A 20,649-nucleotide genomic window follows, 5' to 3' on the forward strand; every position below is an offset into this window, starting at 1 on the left:
GGAGAGATAAGAAAGCCTTCATAACTGATCAATGCAAAGAAATAGAGGAAAACAATAGAATGGGAAAGACTAGAGGTCTCTTTAAGAAAATTAGAGATACCAAGGAAACATTTCATGTAAAGATAGGCACAATAAAGTACAGAAATGGTATGGACCTAACAGAAGCAGAAGATATTAAGGAGAGGTGGCAAGAATACACAGAAGAAATATACAAAAAAGATCTTCACGACCCAGATAACCACGATGGTGTGATCACTCACCTAGAGCCAGACATCCTGGAATGTGAAGTCAAGTGGGCCTTAGGAAGCATCGCTACAAACAAAGCTAGTGGAGGTGACAGAATTCCAGATGAGATATTTCAAATCTAAAAGAGGATGTTGTCAAAGTCAGCTCAGTTCAGCTCAGTCACGCAGTCATGTCCAACTCTTTGCAACCCCATGGACCACAGCACTCCAGGCCTCCCTGCTGCTGCTAAGTCATTTCAGTCGTGTCCAACTCTGTGTGACCCCATAGACGGCAGCCCACCAGGCTCCCCCATCCCTGGGATTCTCCAGGCAAGAATACTGGAGTGGGTTGCCATTTCCTTCTCCAACGGATGAAAGTGAAAAGTGAAAGGGAAGTCACTCAGTCGTGTCTGACTCTTAGCGACCCCATGGACTGCAGCCTACCAGGCTCCTCCATCCATGGGATTTTCTAGGCAAGAGTGCTGGAGTGGGATGATATTGCCTTCTCTGCCAGGCCTCCCTATCCATCACCAACTCCCAGAGTTTACTCCAACTCATGTCCATTGAGTCAGTGATGCCATTCAACCATCTCATCCTCTGTCATCCCCTTCTCCTCCTGCCTTCAATCTTTCCCAGCATCAGGGTCTTTTCCAATGAGTCAGTTCTTTGCATCAGGTGGCCAAATTATTGGAGTTGTCAAAGTACTGAACTCAATATGCCAGCAATTTGGGAAACTCAGCCATGGCCACACTGGAAAAGGTCAGTTTTCATTCCAATCCCAAAGAAAGGAAATGCTAAAGAATATTCAAACTATCACACCATTGCACTCATTTCACACACTAGCAAAGTAATGCTCAAAATTCTCCAAGCCAGGCTTCAATGGTACGTGAACTGTGAACTCCCAGATGTTCAAACTGGATTTAGAAAAGGCAGAGGAACCAGAGATTAAATTGCCAACATCTGCTGGATTATAGAAAAATGAAGAAAATTCCAGAAAAACATCTACTTGTGCTTCACTGACTATACCAAAGCCTTTGACTGTGTGGATCACAACAAACTGTGGAAAATTTTTAAACAGATGGGAATACCAGACCACTTGACCTGCCTCCTGAGAAATCTGTATGTAGGTCAAGAAGAAACAGTTAGAACCAGACATGGAACAATCGACTGGTTCCAGATTGGGAAAGGAGTTAGTCAAGGATGTATATTGTCACCCTGCTTATTTAACTTCTATGCAGAGTACATCATGCAAAATACTGGGCTCAGTGAAGCACAAGCTGGAATCAAGATTTCCGGGAGAAATAACAATCACCTCAGATATGCAGATGACACCACCCTTATGGCAGAAAGTGAAGAACTAAAAAGCCTCTTGATGAAAGTGAAAGAGGAGAGTGAAAAAGCTGTCTTAAAACTAAGCATTCAGAAAACGAAGATCATGGCATCTGGTCCCATCACTTCATGGCAAATAGATGGGGAGGCAATGGAAACAGTATCAGACTTTATTTTTCTGGGCTCCAAAATCACTGCAGATGGTGATTGCAGCCATGAAGTTAAAAGATTGAAGAAAAGCTCCTTGAAGAAAAGCTATAACCAACTTAGACAGCATATTAAAATGCAGAGACATTACTTTGCCAACAAAGGTCCATCTAGTCAAAGCTATGGTTTTTCTAGTAGTCATGTATGGATGTGGAAGTTGGACTATGAAGAAGGCTGAGCAGTGAAGAATTGATGCTTTTGAACTGTGGTGTTGGAGAAGACTCTTGAGAGTCCCTTGGACTGCAAGGAGATCAAACCACTCAATCCTGAAGGAAATCAGTCCTGAATATTCATTGGAAGGACTGATGGTGAAGCTGAAGCTCCAGCACTTTGTCCACCTGATTCAAAGAACTGATTCATTGGAAAAGACCCTGATGCTGGGAAAGACTGAACGCAGGAGGAAAAGGGGATGACAGAGGATGAGATGATTGGATGGCTTTACCGACTCAGTAGACATGAGTTTGGGCAAGCTCTGGGAGTTGGTGATGGACAGGGAAGCCTGGCATGCTGCAGTCCATGGGGTCGCAAAGAGTCGGACGTGACTGAGCGACTGAACTGAACTGAGCCAGCAAGTAAACAAAAACAACCTCTCTACCTTGTGTGCCAATTGTGTGCCTTTTGTATCAATTTGGGAGGGGTGGGAATTGTGGGGAGGGTATGACTGGAGTCCAATCAAAGGGATTTCAGAAGCTTTCAGACATGATAAAAAGTGTCTGGCTATGGATAGCTAAATTATAACACCATCTTTGGGTATCTCTAGGATCTAGAATCTAACCTCAAGAACAGGGAGCAAAAGAACAAAGATGTGTGACAAAGGATTATTCATATTTTCTGAGAGTGAGAGGCTTTCCTTGTTAAGAATTTCAGTTGTTAAGATGAAGGGCTAAGATACCATGTACTTCACTGTTGTTTCCTCTGTCCTGTTTGGCTATTTTACTACAACCTCTTATTTGTTCATTACTAATTTTTATAGAAAGAAGTTTTGTATTTTGCCACATCGTAATAGATGTTTGACTAAAGAGGAAGTCAGGGATTGTTAATTTGTGCCAAGACCTAAGTTCAAAGCAATATTCATTTGACTGGCAGATACATGGATTTTGTGCCAAGCATCATGCTTAATGAAGCAGATAATCGAAACAGAAAGCACTGATTGATAGTACCACATGAAATCACTGAGCCAGCACTGTTTAGTCTTGTAATTCAAGCAGATTTGAGTGTGACTTTAAAAAAATCAGAATATCGTTGCTACCACCTGGCTTTTCATTTATACTTTAGATGCATGAGTAAAAGGAAAAATTCTTAGAAGAGATTAAAGTAGAATTTTTTAAAAGATAACATGTCTGATGTTTACAAAATTTTTGGCTCTAAACAACTGCATGTGATGAATTGACAATGAATTTGAGGAAATAATTAAATGGTGAACGAGAGCCTGAAAACTTTTGGGAAAATAGCCACATAAAGTGGTAAAACCCAGGAAACTCCAAATTTAGCTCTCCAGCACTGAGCTGCGCCCAGTTACCATTTCCTACAACCTTGTCATTGCTTTGGGTTAAGTTCAGCTGTGAGACATGGGAAGAGGCAAGGGACAGCTAATTCCGGAAGATGCGTTAGGGGCAGGAAGGACAGGAGCACCTCGTCTAAAGTGTCAAGCGAGATGTGTGGTGTGCTGTCACCAGTCGCGTCTGACTCTTTCGACCCCGTGGACTGTAGCCCACCAGACTCCTCTGTCCAGGGGTTTCTCCAGGTAAGAATACTGCAGTGGGTTGCCATTTCCTTCTCTAGGGTCATGCTAGATACTGGAGAAGCAAGAAACAAGTAAGAGGAGGGAGAAAGGAGGGGGGAATAGAAAATAAAGCAGAAGAGAGACAGATTTCTGATATTCATCACTTGATTTGCTTTTGGAAATAAGTCATTTACAGCAATGCCATTTGTCTCTGATGTCTGTGCCCAATCAGTATCAAAAGATAAAAAATTAAGGCAGAGGATAGTAAAAATCCACAACCACCAAGGAATCAAAGGAAGTCTTTAAAACCGTAATGTCTTTTTTTTAAAAGACCAGAAATTTTGATTGCCAAATTAAAAGAATTTTATTTTTAAACCTAGTGTAAGCAATAGAGAAATACATAATGAAGTGAGTATATTAAATAGTGAACAATTTAGTATATACTCCTGCAAGTGTTTCAATATGTGTAATATGGGTGGTATTTGTATGTCAATTTTAATGGAGTATTAATACGCTGGAACAGGATTATACCTACATTCTCTTCTGAACCTTTTATCCACTTGCCATTACATTTTTCAGCCTCTTTGCACATCAAAATTTAGAAACAACTATTCAAGAACATTCCGATTCCCTATTTTCCTTATGAAATGTATTAGCCAAGATTGAGATGGTTTCTTCCTCAAATATTCTCTGTCAAAACATTTCTGATAATGAAGAATAGAGTGAAATTCAAGTAATTGAACCAGGGAAAGATCAAGTTTTTTGTTTTTTTTTCTAACACCTCAATAAACTGAGGAAAATTCTGAAAGAGATGGGAATACCAGAGCACCTGACCTGCCTCTTGAGAAACCTGTATGCAGGTCAGGAAGCAACAGTTAGAACTGGACATGGAACAACAGACTGGTTCCAAATAGGAAAAGGAGTACATCAAGGCTGTATATTGTCACCCTGCTTATTTAACTTCTATGCAGAGTACATCATGAGAAATGCTGGGCTGGAGGAAGCACAAGCTGGAATCAAGATTGCCAGGAGAAATATCAATCACCTCAGATATGCAGATGACACCACCCTTATGGCAGAAAGTGAAGAAGAACTAAAGGGCCTCTTGATGAAAGTGAAAGGGGAGAGTGAAAAAGTTGGCTTAAAGCTCAACATTCAGAAAACTAAGATCATGGCATCCAGTCCCATCACTTCATGGCAAATAGATGGGGAAACACTGTCAGACTTTATTTTTCTGAGCTCCAAAATCACTGCAGATGGTGACTGCAGCCATGAAATTCAAAGACGCTTACTCCTTGGAAGGAAAGTTATGACCAACCGAGACAGTATATTGAAAAGCAGAAACATTGCTTTGTCAACAAAGGTCCCTCTAGTCAAAGATGTGGTTTTTCCAGTGGTTGTGTGTGGATGTGGGAGTTGGACTATAAAGAAAGCTAAGTGCTAAAGAATTGATGCTTTTGAACTGTGGTGTTGGAGAAGACTCTTGAGAGTCCCTTGGACTGCAAGGAGATCCAACCAGTCCATCCTAAAGGAGATCAGTCCTGGGTGTTCATTGGAAGGACTGATGTTGAAGCTGAAACTGCAATCCTTTGGCCACCTGATGTGAAGAGCTGACTCATTTGAAAAGACCCTGATGCTGGGAAAGATTGAAGGCAGGAGGAAAAGGGGATGACAGAGGATGAGATGCTTAGATGGCATCACCAACTCAATGGACATGAGTTTGGGTGGACTCCGGGAGTTGGTGATGGACATGGAGGCCTGGCATGCTGCGGTTCATGGGGTCCCAAAGAGTCAGACACAACTGAGTGACTGGACTGAACTGAGGACATTCTGCTAAGTGAAATAAGACAGTCACAAAAAGACAAATACTGTGTTATTCCACATATACAAGATTCTTAGAGTAGACAAAATACTAGGACAGAAAGTAGAATGGTGGTTTTCATGGGTCAAGGAGAAGGTGAAGTGGGGAGCTAATGTTTGATGGGTACAGAGTTACAGTTTTGCAGTGATAAGGTCTATGGAGGAAGATGGTGGTAATGAATGCAGAACAATGTGAAACCATTTAATATCACTGGACTGTACACTTTAAAATATTTAATAGCTAAGATGGGATTTCCCTGTTGGTACAGTGGGTAAGAATCCACCTGCAAATGCAGGGGACATGGGTTCTGTCCCCGGTCCAGGAAGATTCCATGTGCTGCGGAGGAACTAAGCCCATGCACCACAACTATTGAGGCTGCATGCCACAACTGCTGAAGCTGGCATGCTTTAGAGCCCTCACATGGCGACTACTGAAGCCTGTGTGCCTAGAGCCTGTTCTCCACAACAAAAGAAGCCACTTCAATGCGAAGCCCGTAGCCCGTGCACTACAACAAATGTTCACCACATCTAGAGAAAGCCGGTGTGCAGCAACCAAGACCCAGTATAGCCAAAAATAAATTAAGTCATTAACTTAAAAAATTAGCTAAGATGGTAGATTCTGCTATGTGTATTTTATCACACACACAAAACAGTTAAGGGGGCACAATTCTGGCTCATCACTGGTCCTACTTTCCTGGCAGCAGGCTTCAACCCTGACCCTTCCTGCACCTGATTTCTGCTCTGAGTCAACTGGTTTACAGCAGGAGCAGCCACAGAGAGGCCATACCCGGGCAATGATGACGTGGGTGTTTGCCACTGGGCTGGTAAAAAGGATGGGGGCAGCTCTAAGTGCCAACAACTAGGATCTGAAAACGTGGACCTGGGACATTGCCTAAAGCTGGAAGACCCCTCATCCTGCTGTGGGTTGCCCAATAGGTCGCCCTGCTCTCCAGAGCCTGAGAAAGGGTACAAGCTTGTGTGCTGACACTTTTCCAGAACTCTCCAAAACTTTTGGCATGGACTGGAATTAACTCTGATGGAATGGAAGAGATGGTACAAGCCAGTGAACAGAAAGGTGATGGGAAAACAAAAGAAGCAACCCTCTCCACAGAGAGGTGAAGAGTCCAACTCTGGGCTGGAAAACCTGTGTGACCTTTCTGCCTCACGTGGAGAGCTGCCCTCCTCACCCCAGACTGCTGACAGCTGGGCACTGCAGTCTCTCTCAGGGCCCGGACCTGAGAGATGTTCACACTGCTCACACTTTCCTCCTTCCTAGTCTCATTTTCTGAGGCCCTGGGCCAAGGTTCTCTTGTGGTGCCTCTGCTAAGGCCTCCATAAGAGAAGAGAATGGAGAAAGCTTGAAGACTCCTGTCCCCACTCGGACTCAGGCCCAGGTCTCTTTACACTGAGTTCTTCCCCTACCCCTACCTCAGGGTCCATAAAGCTGCTGGAGCCTTTTGCTCTGGGCTCTCTGATCAGGGAGGTGGGCTCTTCGCAGGCCATCCCATGGGGGAAAGTGAATGAGAGCTGCACTTCCTCTGGGTTCAGACTCTGGCCTGTGTTCTCACAGTAAGGGTGTTAATTTAGGTGTCTCTCAGCTCAGCTGAGCTCCTTATAAGGAGTGGTGGGGGTGGTCAGGGATCAGGAGAGCCTGGGGACTGAGCTAATCTTGGTCAGGTCCTTGTTGCCTCAGCTTTCACCGATGCCAACAGGAGACATCAAGTAGGTGGTGTGAGTCACTGTGTGGATTGCCTCAGCTTCAAGACAACAGGAAGCAACACGCAGCCTGGTATGAGCCACGTGTGCCCCAGTAGCTGAGGGTTTTGCCTGCAGTCACTGCTCTCTCCCTCACCCTCACCCTGGACCAAGAGGAAGTGCCCACCCCAAGCCCGTGACAGAGGGCGTCACCAGCCAGGCTGCCATTGGGCTGTCATAGCTGCTCCGCTGGGCTCACCCACAGCTTCTGGGGTGTCCAGAGAGATTTCTCCCTGAACTACCCCCAACTTCAATCTCTCTCTGCGGACGCACCTCCACACTCATCTGCAGCGGTGACTCCACTTCCTACTGTCCTAAGTGTCATGTCGTCTTACAGAGGCGCAAAGCACGGAGGTGAAACAAAACTCAAGCCACAGCCAGAGCTGCCCACGCCTCCCCTCATGACTCCTTTCCGACTGGTGAGCTGGGTGAGTGGGCAGCCTCACTTCACCTCAGTTTCTTCCTCAGTCGCTCAGGGAGAGAAGCAGGACCACTCTCACCAAGGAGCGAGGAAAAAGTGAGGTCACATTTGCCAAGCCCTGGGTGCCCAAGAGCGGGCTTCCCTGATAGCTCAGTTGGTAGAGAATCTGCCTGCAATGCAGGAGATCCCAGTTCACTTCCTGGGTCGGGATGATCCGCTGGAGAAGAGATAGGCTACCCACTCCAGTATTCTCAGGCTTCCCTTGTGGCTCAGCTGGTGAAGAATCCACGTGCAATGCAGGAGACCTGGGTTCAATCCCTGGGTTGCCAAGATCTAGGAGAAGGGAAAGACTACCCACTCCAGTATTCTGGCCTGGAGAATTCCATGGACTGTATAGTCCACGGGGTTGCAAAGAGTCAGACATGACTTTCGGTTTCACTTGGTGCCCAAGAGATGCTCGACAAATATCAGCTCTCCTCATTGACTGAAGAAGCTTCAGTTATTTTTAAACTCTCCAGGATCCCCCAGAGAGAAGCCCTCTACTCCCTTCTGACTAGAGAACCCCAAATCTCTCCCTTTGCAGAAATGCTGACTTCCTTTTCTTAAGCAATCTTTTTCTTTATTCACCTGGGCCCTTTTTCTTCTTGATGGACTCAAAATACTTTATTATAAACATCATATTTACAAACACTAAATATGCACATGGTAACACAATGCACTGTTTGTGCTAATAGTAGCTTATATTTTATTTTATTTTTAATTTAAAAATGTTACTGAAGTATAGTTGATTTATAATCTTTTGTTAGTTTCAGGTATACAGCAAAGTGATTCAGTTATATATTATACATACATATATATACCATATAGATTATTGCAAAATATCAGGTATAGTTCCCTGTGCTATATAGTAAGTCCTTGTTGTTTATCTATTTTATGTATAGTAGTGTGTATATGTAGTAGCTTCTATTTTAAATGCAAACTCTGAGCTCCACATAAAGGAGACAAGGAAATTTCTTTTTCTTTTTTTGGTTGCGCCTTGTGGTTTGTGGGATCTCAGTTACCTAACCACGGTTTGAACCCAAGCCATGGCAGGGAAAGCCTGGGATCCTAACTACTAGGTCAGCTGGAAACTCTGGAAATATATATATATATATATATATATATATATATATATATACTTTTTAGCTAGACTCAGATTTAATAAATTAATAAATTATTTACTCAAAAAAAGAATAAGTTGGTGACAAATTCACACTCAAATAGTTTTGACTGTTGACGGAAGTAAGTAGCCTATCATTTGAAACCCAAGCAGCAAACATAGCATACACATAGGCTACACACATTTTGCTATTTGTTAAATATATAGGCATATAGATAAATATGTTTACATCCTTCAGTAAGCTGTAAGAGCACAAAACTAGAGAACAAATCTTTCCTATATTCAACTTATTTGACCTGAAAATAACGTACTTTCCATCTTTCAACATATATTCTAATTTCTTACCTTGCCTTAGAAAGTAAATGTACACAGTTCAACCTGTATTATTTCCATGCTAAATACTAGTTGCATACATTTATTAAACAGGAGCATCCTTATGAGGGGATTTATGAATTTGTTCTGGGACAGAAAATGAGAACCAGATAGTGATTTCATCACTTTAAACTGAATTCCTTAGCATCCCCTCATGATAACATATGGCAAATCTTTAACCATAAAGTACATTCTGAGCCTTGTGTAGTTCAAAGTGCTAGGACAAAATCATACCATTCTCACTACCTTTGAAAATAAACAGAATTCTTATACTTACCTTAGATCTTGTTGAACATCCCATTCAATTTATTGGAATTTTTTAAAATGCTGCGTTACAAATGTAATAGCAAATGAAGAAAACAAGTTAAATCTTATTGAAAGCAATTATCAGTCTAAAAGCATCAGTGAAAAACCAAAATGGTACTTTTAGTCAAGGCATGAAATACACATAAAATCTAGCTATTTTCCTATTATTCTTTGAGCACTTTCAAGTTGGAAAATACATTACAAAAGACTGAAAGATTCTGCTAAGTTTACTCATTGAGTACTTTTGACACTGAAAATAAGAGAAAGATTAATACCACAGTTTTAACCACTGGGACACAAGAATCATTAAATGATAGGATTGAGGACTTCTCTGGTGGTGCAGCAGTTAAAATCCACCTGCCAATGCAGGGGACACGGGTTTGATCCCTGGTCCAGGAAGATCCCACGTGCAGTGGGGTAACTAAACCTGTATGCCACAACTACTGAGGCCCTGTCTCCTAGATCCCACGCTCTGCAACAAGATAAATCACCACAGTGAGAAACCAGCACACAGCTAGAGGGTAGCCACTGCTTCTCACAACTAAAGAAAGCTGGCACCCAACAATAATGATCCAGTGTAGCCATAAATAAATAAAATGAAAATTTTTTAAGGAATAATTACCAGTGGAGCCCCAGGGCATTCCCTGTCTCATCCCTTTCAGTTGTGCAGTTTGTGTCTAGGTTGGCCGCCCATCTGGGTGTTTGCCTCTAGGATCGCCCTGTGCTGGGAACCAGTGTCATACTCTACAGTCAGGACCTGGCAGCCGTCCCATCTCTCTAATCTTATCAACCATTGCGCCTGCTTTGTTCCTGACACGGTGCAACCCCACCTGGGATCTGCATGCGTGCAACCCCTGTTTCTGCTGGAAGCCCACTGGAGACACCTGCGAGCAGCATCCTGACCTTCAGCAAAAGCCCTCCTGTGTTACCGACCAGGGCTCCTGGACTCCATCAATAGAAGTTGGTAAAAGGCCAGACACAAATTCAGGGGAAGAAAAGCTTTATTGGGACTCTCATGAGGGAGCAAAAACAAGTAACATGTTTCCTTGCTGGCTCCAGAGGGTAGGGGAGCCAGTCCTGCATATGAGATGAGGGTGGGGGCGGGTCCTGGGTTCAGGCCAGGGGGGTGACCTGGGTGTTTGTTCCCCCTTGGTGGTGCTGTGTGCAGGGATCATGACCAGTACCCTGCTTTTGCTCCTGGCTGCTCTGAAATTGCCTTCAGTTTTGGTCTATTTGTATCTTGTTGTTGATTATTTTCGCCAACTGCACATGCATGCAATTACTTTTAGCCCCTTACAATTTCTTTGTGTTTTGATGCTTGATGTGACTTTTGTCCAGGTACACTCACTGCAGCAAACTGTCCCAGCCTGTCTCGTTACCCACTGAGGGGTCTACACCCTTATTCTTAAGGGTTAAGGGGCTGAAGCTTTCTTCTATCAAAACTTCTCCCTACTGGACAGAGACCACTGAACTGAGCCTCCCCTCAAGGTGCAGAAGTCCCTCACAAGGACCTACATGGATCTGGGCCTCCCTCCACTGGAACAGGCTATATTCCTTGAGCCACCAGGAGTGTTATTTCAAACTGGTAGATCCTACAGACACAAAGTCAATCAAAGGGTTAAATAAACAAGGACTAGAAAGGAAAGAACAACAATAGCCATTAAAGGGCCTAGAAAGGGAAGGACCCGGGTTAACTTTGGAAGGACTTTCTCTTTTTTTAAGCTCTTGGCAGAGGCGAAATCTCCCATGAAAAACTTGTGAAGCCCCTCTACCTGTATATTTAAGGTGCATATTTACACCTTAATATAAGATGTAGTAATATAAGGTGTCTATTTCCTTAATATTGATCTCAGAGAGACAGCAGTGAGCGGTGCTAAAGAGGGATCTTAGTTTCCTGCCCAGGAATTGAACCTGGGTAGCTTGGTGTAAAATGAGGAGTTCTAGACACTAAACACCAGGGGCGAGATGCAAAGTTCCCTTGGCTCTTACCATCTTTGAAAGCAAGAATGTTTCAAGGAGGCAAAAACTGTAAAAACAGATACCAAAGTTATTACTGGGGACATACAGAAATAGTTCATTTTAAGACGGAAGCAAGGCGGAAATATACACCCAGAGAGAAGTGCAGGAGTCCTGAATGAGCAGCACAGAGAAGCTAGGCTAGGGATTTAACACACATACAGGGCTTCCCTTGTAGCTCAGTCAGTAAAGAATCTGCCTGCAGTGCAGGAGACCGGGATTCAATCCCTGGCTTGGGAGGATCCCCTGGAGAAGAAAATGGCAACCCACTCCAGTATCCTTGCCTGGAAAATCTCATGGATAGGAGTCTGGTGGGCTGCAACCATGGGGTTGCAAAGAGTCGGGCACGACTGAGCAACGAACACTTACTTACTTACATGTCTCTATCTTCCCTGCTGGCTCAGTTGCTAACGAATTTGCCTGCACTGCAAGAGACCCGGGTTCGATCCCCGGGTCGTGAAGACCTGGAGAAGAAAATGGCAACCCATTCCAGTACTCCCTTGCCTGGAGATTTCCATGAACAGAGGAGCTGGCAGCTGACAGTCCATGGGATCCCAAAGAGTCGGACATGACTGTGTAACTAACCTTCTTTCACTTTCACTTCCATACATGCATCTATTCTTCCCCAAATCCCCTCCCATCCCCACCCAGGCTGCCACATAACATTGAGCAGAGTTCTATGTGCTATACAGTAGGTCCTTGCTGATTATCCATTTTAAATAAATCAGTGTGTACATGTTGATCCCAGACTCCCTAACTATCCCTTCCCCCAATCCTTTCCCCCTGGCAACCATAAATTCATTCTCTAAGTCTGTGAGTCTCTTTCTGTTTTGTAAGTAAGAGCACTTGTATCACGACTTTTTGGATTCCACATATAAGGGCCGTCAGAAGGTGCTTCTGCTTCCCTGTCTGACTTATGTTGTTCAATATGACAATCTCCAGGTCCATCCACATTGCTGCATATGGCATTATCTCATTCTTTCTGACGGCTGAGTAATACTTCCCTGTGTATATGTCCCACATCTTCTTTATCCATTCACCTGTGGGTGGACGTTTAGGTGGCTTCCAGGTCCCGGCTACTGTGAGCAGCGCTGCCGTGAACACAGGGTGTCCTCTCAGACCCTGTTTCCTCAGAATCTCCAGGGGCACTGAATCCCATAAGACGGAGAAACGGTGAAACATCATGACCTCTCTTGTGGGTTACAAAACAAAAATCTTAAATATTTCAAGTTTTCTGGAGTTCTGAGATGTTGATTTAAATAGCGCTAGCATCATAAACAGGCTTCCCCAGTGGCTCAGATCGTAAAGAATCCGCCTGTCAACGCAGGAGACGCGGTTCAATGCCTGAGTTGGAGAGGTCAGCTGGAGAAGGAAACAGCAACCCACTTCAGTGTTCTTGCCCATAGAAACCCACGGACAGAGGAGCCTAGAGGGCTAAAGTCCACCGAGTCGCAAAGAGTTGGACAGGACTGAGTGACTAACACTTTCCCTTTCAGCATAATAAACTATTAAGGGAAATAGTCATGAATAAAATTATCTTCTATTGAAAATAGGCTGAGGTGATTTCCCCAGACACAGAAAGAATCTCTGAGTCCTGTAATAGCAGATGGTATTTTTCTTGCAATATCATTTGAAAGAACGAGGTCACGAGGCAGAATCTAATTATCCACAAACTAGAATATGATGAAAAATGTTCTGTTTGTGGAGATTTCTTCAACTACTTGAGCATTTCAGTGTAGAAGTTCCATCACTTAGCACCAGGAGAAAGTGGAGAAATAAACTGTTTCTGTTTAGTGTTTTAGAGATGCTGAGTAGGATTTCCCCAAATGTGATAAAGCCCATGAGGTGATGCATCTACTGTGACATTGTAACTGGAAAACAGACTCAGGATTCATGGGGTCTGATCTCCTGGATCTAAAGTGAAGAGCAGGAGAAAGGCAGACAGAGCACCTGCCGCGCTTCCTGGGAGCACAGTCACCTGCAGAAAAGAAAGAGCCTTGGTCCAGGGGGCTGAGGAACTCCTGTCACTTTCCTGGGGCTGCCCCTCGCCAGTCCCCCGTCAAGCCCTGCCCTCACTGGCTCCTATATCCTCCACCCCCACCCTAGGCCGCAGCTTCTTGTCACCTCCTCTTTCCTTCCTGCATCACAGAGTCACCCCAGGCCCTGACACCCCCTACTCAGGCTCAGGACTGGAACCAGTGAGGAATCAATCTGCTCCCTTTACTCAGGTCCTGATCCTCCCCGAGGGGGGCCTAAAGGACCAGGGAGCAGGTCCCCGGAGGAGGGGCCTTGCTTCCTGACAGCCTTGGGGAGCTGCAGGGAAACCTCCATCCTTCGTGCCCCTCCAGCCTCTGAGGCAGCAGCACACACAGCTCTCAGGACCAGGGTCTTTGCCCCCCCATCTCTTCACGGTCCCGCCCAGCTGGGCGCCTCCACCCCAGCTGGGGCCCACCACCCCCAGGCACCTCTGCTCAAGGTAGGGTCCCTCAGTGATGGAGGCTCTGGGTCCCCAGGAGGCTGCTGACATGTAGGCCACAGGCTGAACAACAGTTGCTGCTGCTCCAGGAGCACAGGCCTGGCCTCAGCCCTTCCCCCAGTCTCTGCTGTGGGGCTCCTGCCTTGCCTGCTTGACCCAGGCCACTTCCTGTGAGAACAGGCCTTTGGAGTTGGGTCTGCAATTATTGCTCTTGGGTGATATGGGGTCTTATCCCCCTGCTCATTTCCAGGGTGAGGAGGTTCAGTGAGCAGCAGGGGTTGGCTGGGATTCACCTACCCCGGCCTCACACCAGGCCCTATGCCCCTGCCTTCCCTCTGAATTCTGCCCTCAGTACCTGCTCCTGGAAAGGACTCAGCCCAGGAAGATAGTTATGACAAAACTGGTGAGGAGCACGGGGAGGATCCAGGTGGTGTGCTTGCTGGCTGTGACCGAGGACTTCACTGTAGGGGGCCCCGTGGTCGGTGATGCTGCAAGGAGAATGAGGGTGAAGCCCTCGTCCAGACCCCAAACTCGGCAGATGCCGCCTCAGCCCCCCTGACCCAGGTACCCCTACTATGCAGCCTGTTTGCACCCACACGTGGAGGCCCTTGTGACAGGTCCTCAGGCAAGATGGGAGGGAGGGAGGAGCCCAGTCCCCATGGGACTCTGACAGCTAATGGGGAAGCAAGATTTCCAACAGAGTCACTCAGTCCTGCTGTGACATCAGAGATGGTGACATCAGGATGGAGTCCTCAGGAGCTGACAGCAGAGGCGGTATTGACAGATTTCCAGGAGGATTGGTGACATTTAAAAGAAGGTTCTGGAAAGAGGGAATAGTAAGAAGGAGATTGGAATCACAGAGATGCTCTCATGTTTAGGGTCAGTGAGAATCCGTGTCCAACAGTACAAAGGCCTGTGCTGTGAGGAGAGACGCCAGGAGGTGGACGAGGAAGGAGGGTCACAGAGCATCCCCGGGCCATTGTTCTCCCAAGACAGCTCACCTCTGACGGATCATTTTCACAAACACAGAGGGGTGGGTCCATGTCACCAAGAGAGAACTACCACTTTCTCCTACTCTTCTCACTTACCCGAGGTCTTCAACATTTGCTCCCAGAGCTCCAAGAAAGTGTGATACCAGAACCGACAGTCTCCCATGGAGACCGTCCTGAAGAAGTCCGTCACAGCCCTGTCGTTCTCCCACTTCTCTTTCATCCGCCTCCCTTTTTTTCATCCGGTCTTGTGTTTGTCTCTCCTTGGTTTCTGTCTCTCAGTCAAGCAGTTTGCATCCAGGTTCACTGGCCATCTCTCTGCCTCTAGATCACCCTGTGCTCTGAGCCGGCATTGTGCTCTCGGCAGTCAGGCCCTGGCTGGCACTGGGACTCTCTAATCACTTTCAGCTTCCCTGATAGCTCAGTCGGTAAAGAATCTGCCTGCAACACAGGAGACCCCAGTTCAATTTCTGGGTCTGGAAGATCTGCTGGAGAAGGGTAGGCTACCCATTCCAGTATTCTTGGGCTTCCCTTGTGGCTCAGCTGGTAAAGAACCTGCCTGCCATGCGGGAGACCTGAATTCGATCCCTGAATTGGGAAGATCCTCTGGAGAAGGGAAAGGCTACCCACCTCGGTATTCTGGCCTGGAGAATTCCATGCACTGTATAGTCCATGGGGGTCACAAGAGTCAGACATGACTAGCGACTTTCACTAATCACTTTGACCATTGTACCAACTTTGCTGCTGACATACAACACTCCACCTGAAATCTGATTTTTCCCCATTTACCATCCTGTTCCTGCCGGAAGCCCATGGGAACATGTTCTCCTACCACTATCCCTGATTTTCACAAAAGTCAACCTTGAGCTGTTGCAGATGTTTCTCATCCACGCTTTCCTCTCAGGCTCCATAGAGTTCATCATGCTGTCCCATGGAGCTGGTGGATTGCACACTTTCCCACCCTTTCATACCGTGTCTGCCTGGGCAGATTCACTTCCCTAAGGCTTTGATTCCCTCCTCTACCACCTGCCTTGGAAGTTCTGGACTTTCTCTTTCATGCCATGTGGGCCAGGCCTTTCTCCAGGCTCCCGAGACCCATCCTAATGGGAGATCAGCAGCATCTCCCCGGCCTTGCTAAGTCCTGTGACCTGTAATTATTAACTCTTCCTTCTCCAACTTGGGGTTCTGTGCTCACCTGTCACCTCTTTGCCCCTCTCCCTGTGGTCCTGCTTCCTCAGGGGCATCCCCACAGGCTCCCCATCTCTCACAGGACCCGGGGTTAGATTCTGACCGTCCTCTGTCATCTAGACTTTTCCTGCATAGCAGCCTGGCACGTCTCTGCAAAGGTTATGATGCTGGGAACAGACCTGGTGGACAAGGGGACACAGCCAGGATGTGTGCAATTTGCCAGGCAGGGGACTCCTCCTTCTCCACAAGGAGAGGAGGGGCACTGGCTGTATGGTGTGTGTTGTGGGGTGTCATTGCTCTGTCAGCCCAGCCCTGCACTTTACTCCGCTCTCACATAACTGGGGGAAGGGGCCTCAGGGTCTTTTTCCCCAACCTCACCCTCACTGTGTTTTGCCTTCACAGACCCTCATTCTCTTTCCTATCATTTCACCATCGATCCTCAGCCCAGATATGGTCAGCCATGGTGTGAGGTTCAAGGAGAAGTTGATCAAAAGATCTTTCTCTCCTATGACTGTGGTACAGCTCAGATCAAGTACATGAGTCCATTGGGAGAGGAAGTGAAAAATATGAGCACCTGGGAAATACAGACTCGCACACTCAGAGACACTGGAGACTTGCTCCAGGAGCACGTGCTTGACGTTACACCGGAGAAATACACAGACAAGGGTGAGTTGGAAAATCCAAATGCAGGAGGAGTAGACTCGGGGCTTAGCTGCATCCACTGTTTTTGGGTAAAAAAAAAAAAAAAAAAAAAATTGATATTGTCCTTCCCTAGTAGTCCAGTTGAAAGAACAGCTGTTGCAGGAGAGACCAGGGCCAGATTAGCTGGGCCCAGGGAAGGTGGACCCAGGTGGTTAAGAATCTGTTAAGCCCAGAGGCTGAGCTCTTTCTTTCCTTCCATGGGATCAGGCCCTCTGACCCTGCAGGCCAGGATCACATGCTGGCGTGAAGACAATGGACACACCAGTGCATCCTGCGGGTTTGGCTTCAATGGACAACTGTGCCTCCTCTTTGATTCGGAGAATGGACACTGCACAGTGGTTCATCCTGGAGGGAGACAGATGAGAGAGAAATGGGAGAATGACAGGGCTGTGACCGACTTCTTCAAGAAGGTCTCCATGGGAGGCTGTCGGGCCTGGCTTCAGGCTTTCTTGGTGCGCTGGGAGAAAATGTTGAAGACCTCGGGTAAGTGAGAAGAGTAGGAGAAAGTGGTCGTCCTCTCCTGGTGACATGGACCCACTCCCGTGTGGTGTGTGTGTGTGTGTGTGTTAGAATGTGATCCGTCAGAGGTGAGCTGTTCCTGGGAGAGCAATGGCCCGGGGACGCCCTGTCATCCTCCTTCCTCTTCCACTCCTGACGTCTCTCCTCACAGCACAGGCCTTGGAAGACTGAACATGGATTTTTGCTGATCCCAACCTGTAGACATCTTTTTGATTTCTGGATTTATTTCTCACTATACCCTCTTTCCAGAATCTTTCAAATGTCATCAATTCCACTTTGGGCAATCTGTCAATACCGCCTCTGCTATAGCTCCTGAGGACTGCATCCTCAGGTCACCATCTCTGGTGTCACAGCAGGACTGAGTGGCTGTGTCGGAAACCTTGCTCCCCCGTTAGCTGTCAGAGCCCCGTGAGGACTGGGCTCCTCCCTTCCCCCCATCTCGCCTGGGGATCTATCTCAGGGGCCTCCATGTGATGGGTGCAAGCTGTCTGCACAGTAGGGGTACTGAGTCAGGGGGGTGAGGAGGCATCTGCCGAGTTTGCGGTCTGAACAAGGGCTTCACTCTTACTCTCCTCGCAGCATCACTGACCATGGGACCCTCTACAGTGCAGCCCACGGCCCCAGCCATCAATCACATCAGCTGGATCACCACCGGGGTTCTCACCAGTTTTGTCATAATGGGCATCATAATCACCTGTATCCATTACAAGAAGAGGTACTGAGGGCAGAATTCAGAGGGAAGGCAGGGGCATGGGGTCTGGTGTGAGGACAGGGAGGGAAATCCCAGCCAAGCCCTGCCCCTCACTGAACCTCCTCATCCTGTAAATGAGCAGGTGAACAAGGCCTCATATAACCTGAGAGCAAGAACTCAGACAAGTTCAGCCCTGAGTTCTAAGAGGTCCCCACTGTCAGGTGACATTGTGAAAAGGGAGAGGCCTTTACTAGGCTGAGGGTCTACTGATGCTTAAAGGGTTTAGCCAAACCCCCTGACTGAGCACAGATTGCTGGCTGGCAAGGCCCAGGGTAGGTGGTATGAGAACAGCAGGCACTCAGGGGGAGGGCAGGACTCAGGGGCGCTGAGAGCAGGATGGGGGCTCCACGTGATGTGTCAGTGGGGACCCACCCAGGGGCCAAGGTGAGAGGGACTGGGCTCTCACCCAGGAGGAAGGGGTGGGAAGGCCTTTGCAGACCCAACTCCAAAGACCTATTCTCACAGGAAGTGGCCTGGGTCAAGCAGGCAAGGCAGGAGCCCCACAGCAGAGACTGGGGGAAGGGCGAGGCCAGGCCTGTGCTCCTGCAGCAGCAGCAGTTGTGGTTCAGCCTGTGGCTTGCAAGTCACCAGCCTCCTGGGGACCCAGAGCCTCCATCACTGAGCGGCCCTGCCTTGAGCAGAGGTGCCTGGGGATGGTGGGCCTGAGCTGGGGTAGAGGCGCCCAGCTGGGGGGACCAGGAAGAGATGGGGGCAGGGACCCTGGTCCTGAGAGCTGTGTGTGCTGCTCAGAGGCTGGAAGGGCGCAAGGGAAGGAGGCTTCCCTGCAGCCCCACAATGCTGTCAGGAAGCAAGGCCCCTCCTCTGGGGACCTGCTCCCTGGTCCTTTAGGCCCCCCTCGGGCAGGATCCGGACCTGAGTAAAGGGAGCATATTGATTCCTCACTGGCTCCAGTCCTGAGCCTGAGCAGGAGGTGTCAGGGCCTGGGGTAACTCTGTGATGCAGGAAGGAAAGAGGAGGTGACAAGAAGCTGCTGGCCTGGGGTGGGTGTGGGGGTGGAAGACATAGGAGCCCCTCAGTGAGGGCGGGGCTGAAGGGGGCTGGGGAGGGGCAGCCCCAGGAAAGTGACAGGAGTTCCTTAGCCTCCTGGACCAAGGCCTCTTTCTTTTCTGCAGGAGACGGTGCTCCCAGGAAGCCCCAAGGTGTGCTCTGTCAGCCTTAGGACTCAGTCTCTGCTTGTCTGCCTTTGTTCTCCTGCATTCACTTTAGAGCCAGGAGATGAAACCCAGGAATTCAGAGCCTGCCTTCCAGTTATGATGACGCGGTGGCTGCAGTCTCGTGTCTCTTATCACATCTGGTGAACAGCCTCCTCAGTCTCTCTTTTTTCCCAGCCTATTTTACCTCTTTCTCTTGCTGCTAAGTGATGGAATCCCTGCACTGAAATGTTCAACTACTTGAACAGGAAATCTCCTCAAATAGGACACTTTCTGTCTTCTTCTAGTTTGTGAAAAATCAGACTCTTCTCTGTATGGCAATCTCATTGTTGCAAATGATGATAATGGGAGAAAAAATACCATCTGCTATAACAGGACTCAGGGATTCTTTGTATGTTCAGAAAAACAACTTCAGAGTATTTTCAACAAAATAAAATATTGTGCCTGAATGTCTCTTTTAGTCATTTTATTTCCTAATATGAATATTTAAGTCAGTATCTCGCTATTGCAAAGGACATAAATACTTCAAGTTTCTTTTTCTAATCAAAGAGGGAACTCGGGGCATTTCACCCTTTTCCCACCTTATGGGATTAAAGAGAACTGATGATTCGGCTACATTTATTGTGGAAGCCGAGAGTAAAAAGAACGCTCTTAAACTAACATGCAGTCTAGCTGTCAATCCCAATCCTGATACCTGGATCCAAAGACATATCCTGGAACTTGTGCAATGAAATCGTTTTTTATTTCATCAAGATCTGCACCCCCAGTAGTGACTCCTGTGTTCCTCTATTCCTCCCCCTCTTGAAGGAGAAGCCAGACTTCACAGCACAAACTATGTCTGTTTTGAAAAGTAGATTTATTTCTCCACTGACAGGATCATAGAATACATAATGAATTACTACAAATAAATAAGATAAATTGTAACTTTTGGTAACTGAGCTGTTCACATATATGAATTGTTCTTCAGTCGCTAAGTTATGTCCAACTCTGTGACCCCATGGACTGCAGCACGCCAGGCTTCCCTGTATCTCACTACCTCCAGAGTTTGCTTAAACTCATGTCCATTGAGTCGCTGATGCCATCCAACTATCCCATTCTCTGTAGCCCCATTCTCCTCCTGCCCTCAATCTTTCCCAGCATCAGTGACTTTTCCAGTGTCTTGGCTTTTCATATGAGGAAGGCAAAGTAGTGGAGTTTCATCTTCAGCCTCAGTCCTTCCAATGAATATTCAGGACTCATTTCCTTTAGGACTAACTGGTTTGATCTCCTCGCAGTATAAGCGACTCTCAAGGGTCTTATCTAGCACTACAGTTCAAAAGCATCAGTTCTTCAGCACTCAGCCTTCTTTAAGCTCCAACTCACATAGTGCATGACTACTGGAAATTCCATAGCTTTGAGTGGACAGACCTTTGTTGCAAAGTGATGTCTTTGCATTGCACGTCCTACTCAGCATCTTTCTTTTTTCTTCTCAAACCAATTT

At 47.0% G+C, this 20,649-nt stretch overlaps 1 pseudogene; it reads left to right on the forward strand.

Annotated features, from left to right (window-relative positions):
- The first annotated feature begins 7,421 nt into the window (after positions 1-7,421).
- On the forward strand, positions 7,422-19,316 carry LOC138444669 (UL16-binding protein 1-like; annotated as a pseudogene).
- The last annotated feature ends 1,333 nt before the right edge of the window (positions 19,317-20,649 follow it).

This window comes from Ovis canadensis, chromosome 8 (assembly GCF_042477335.2).
Source record: "Ovis canadensis isolate MfBH-ARS-UI-01 breed Bighorn chromosome 8, ARS-UI_OviCan_v2, whole genome shotgun sequence".
In the NCBI taxonomy this organism is placed as follows: Eukaryota; Metazoa; Chordata; class Mammalia; order Artiodactyla; family Bovidae; genus Ovis; species Ovis canadensis.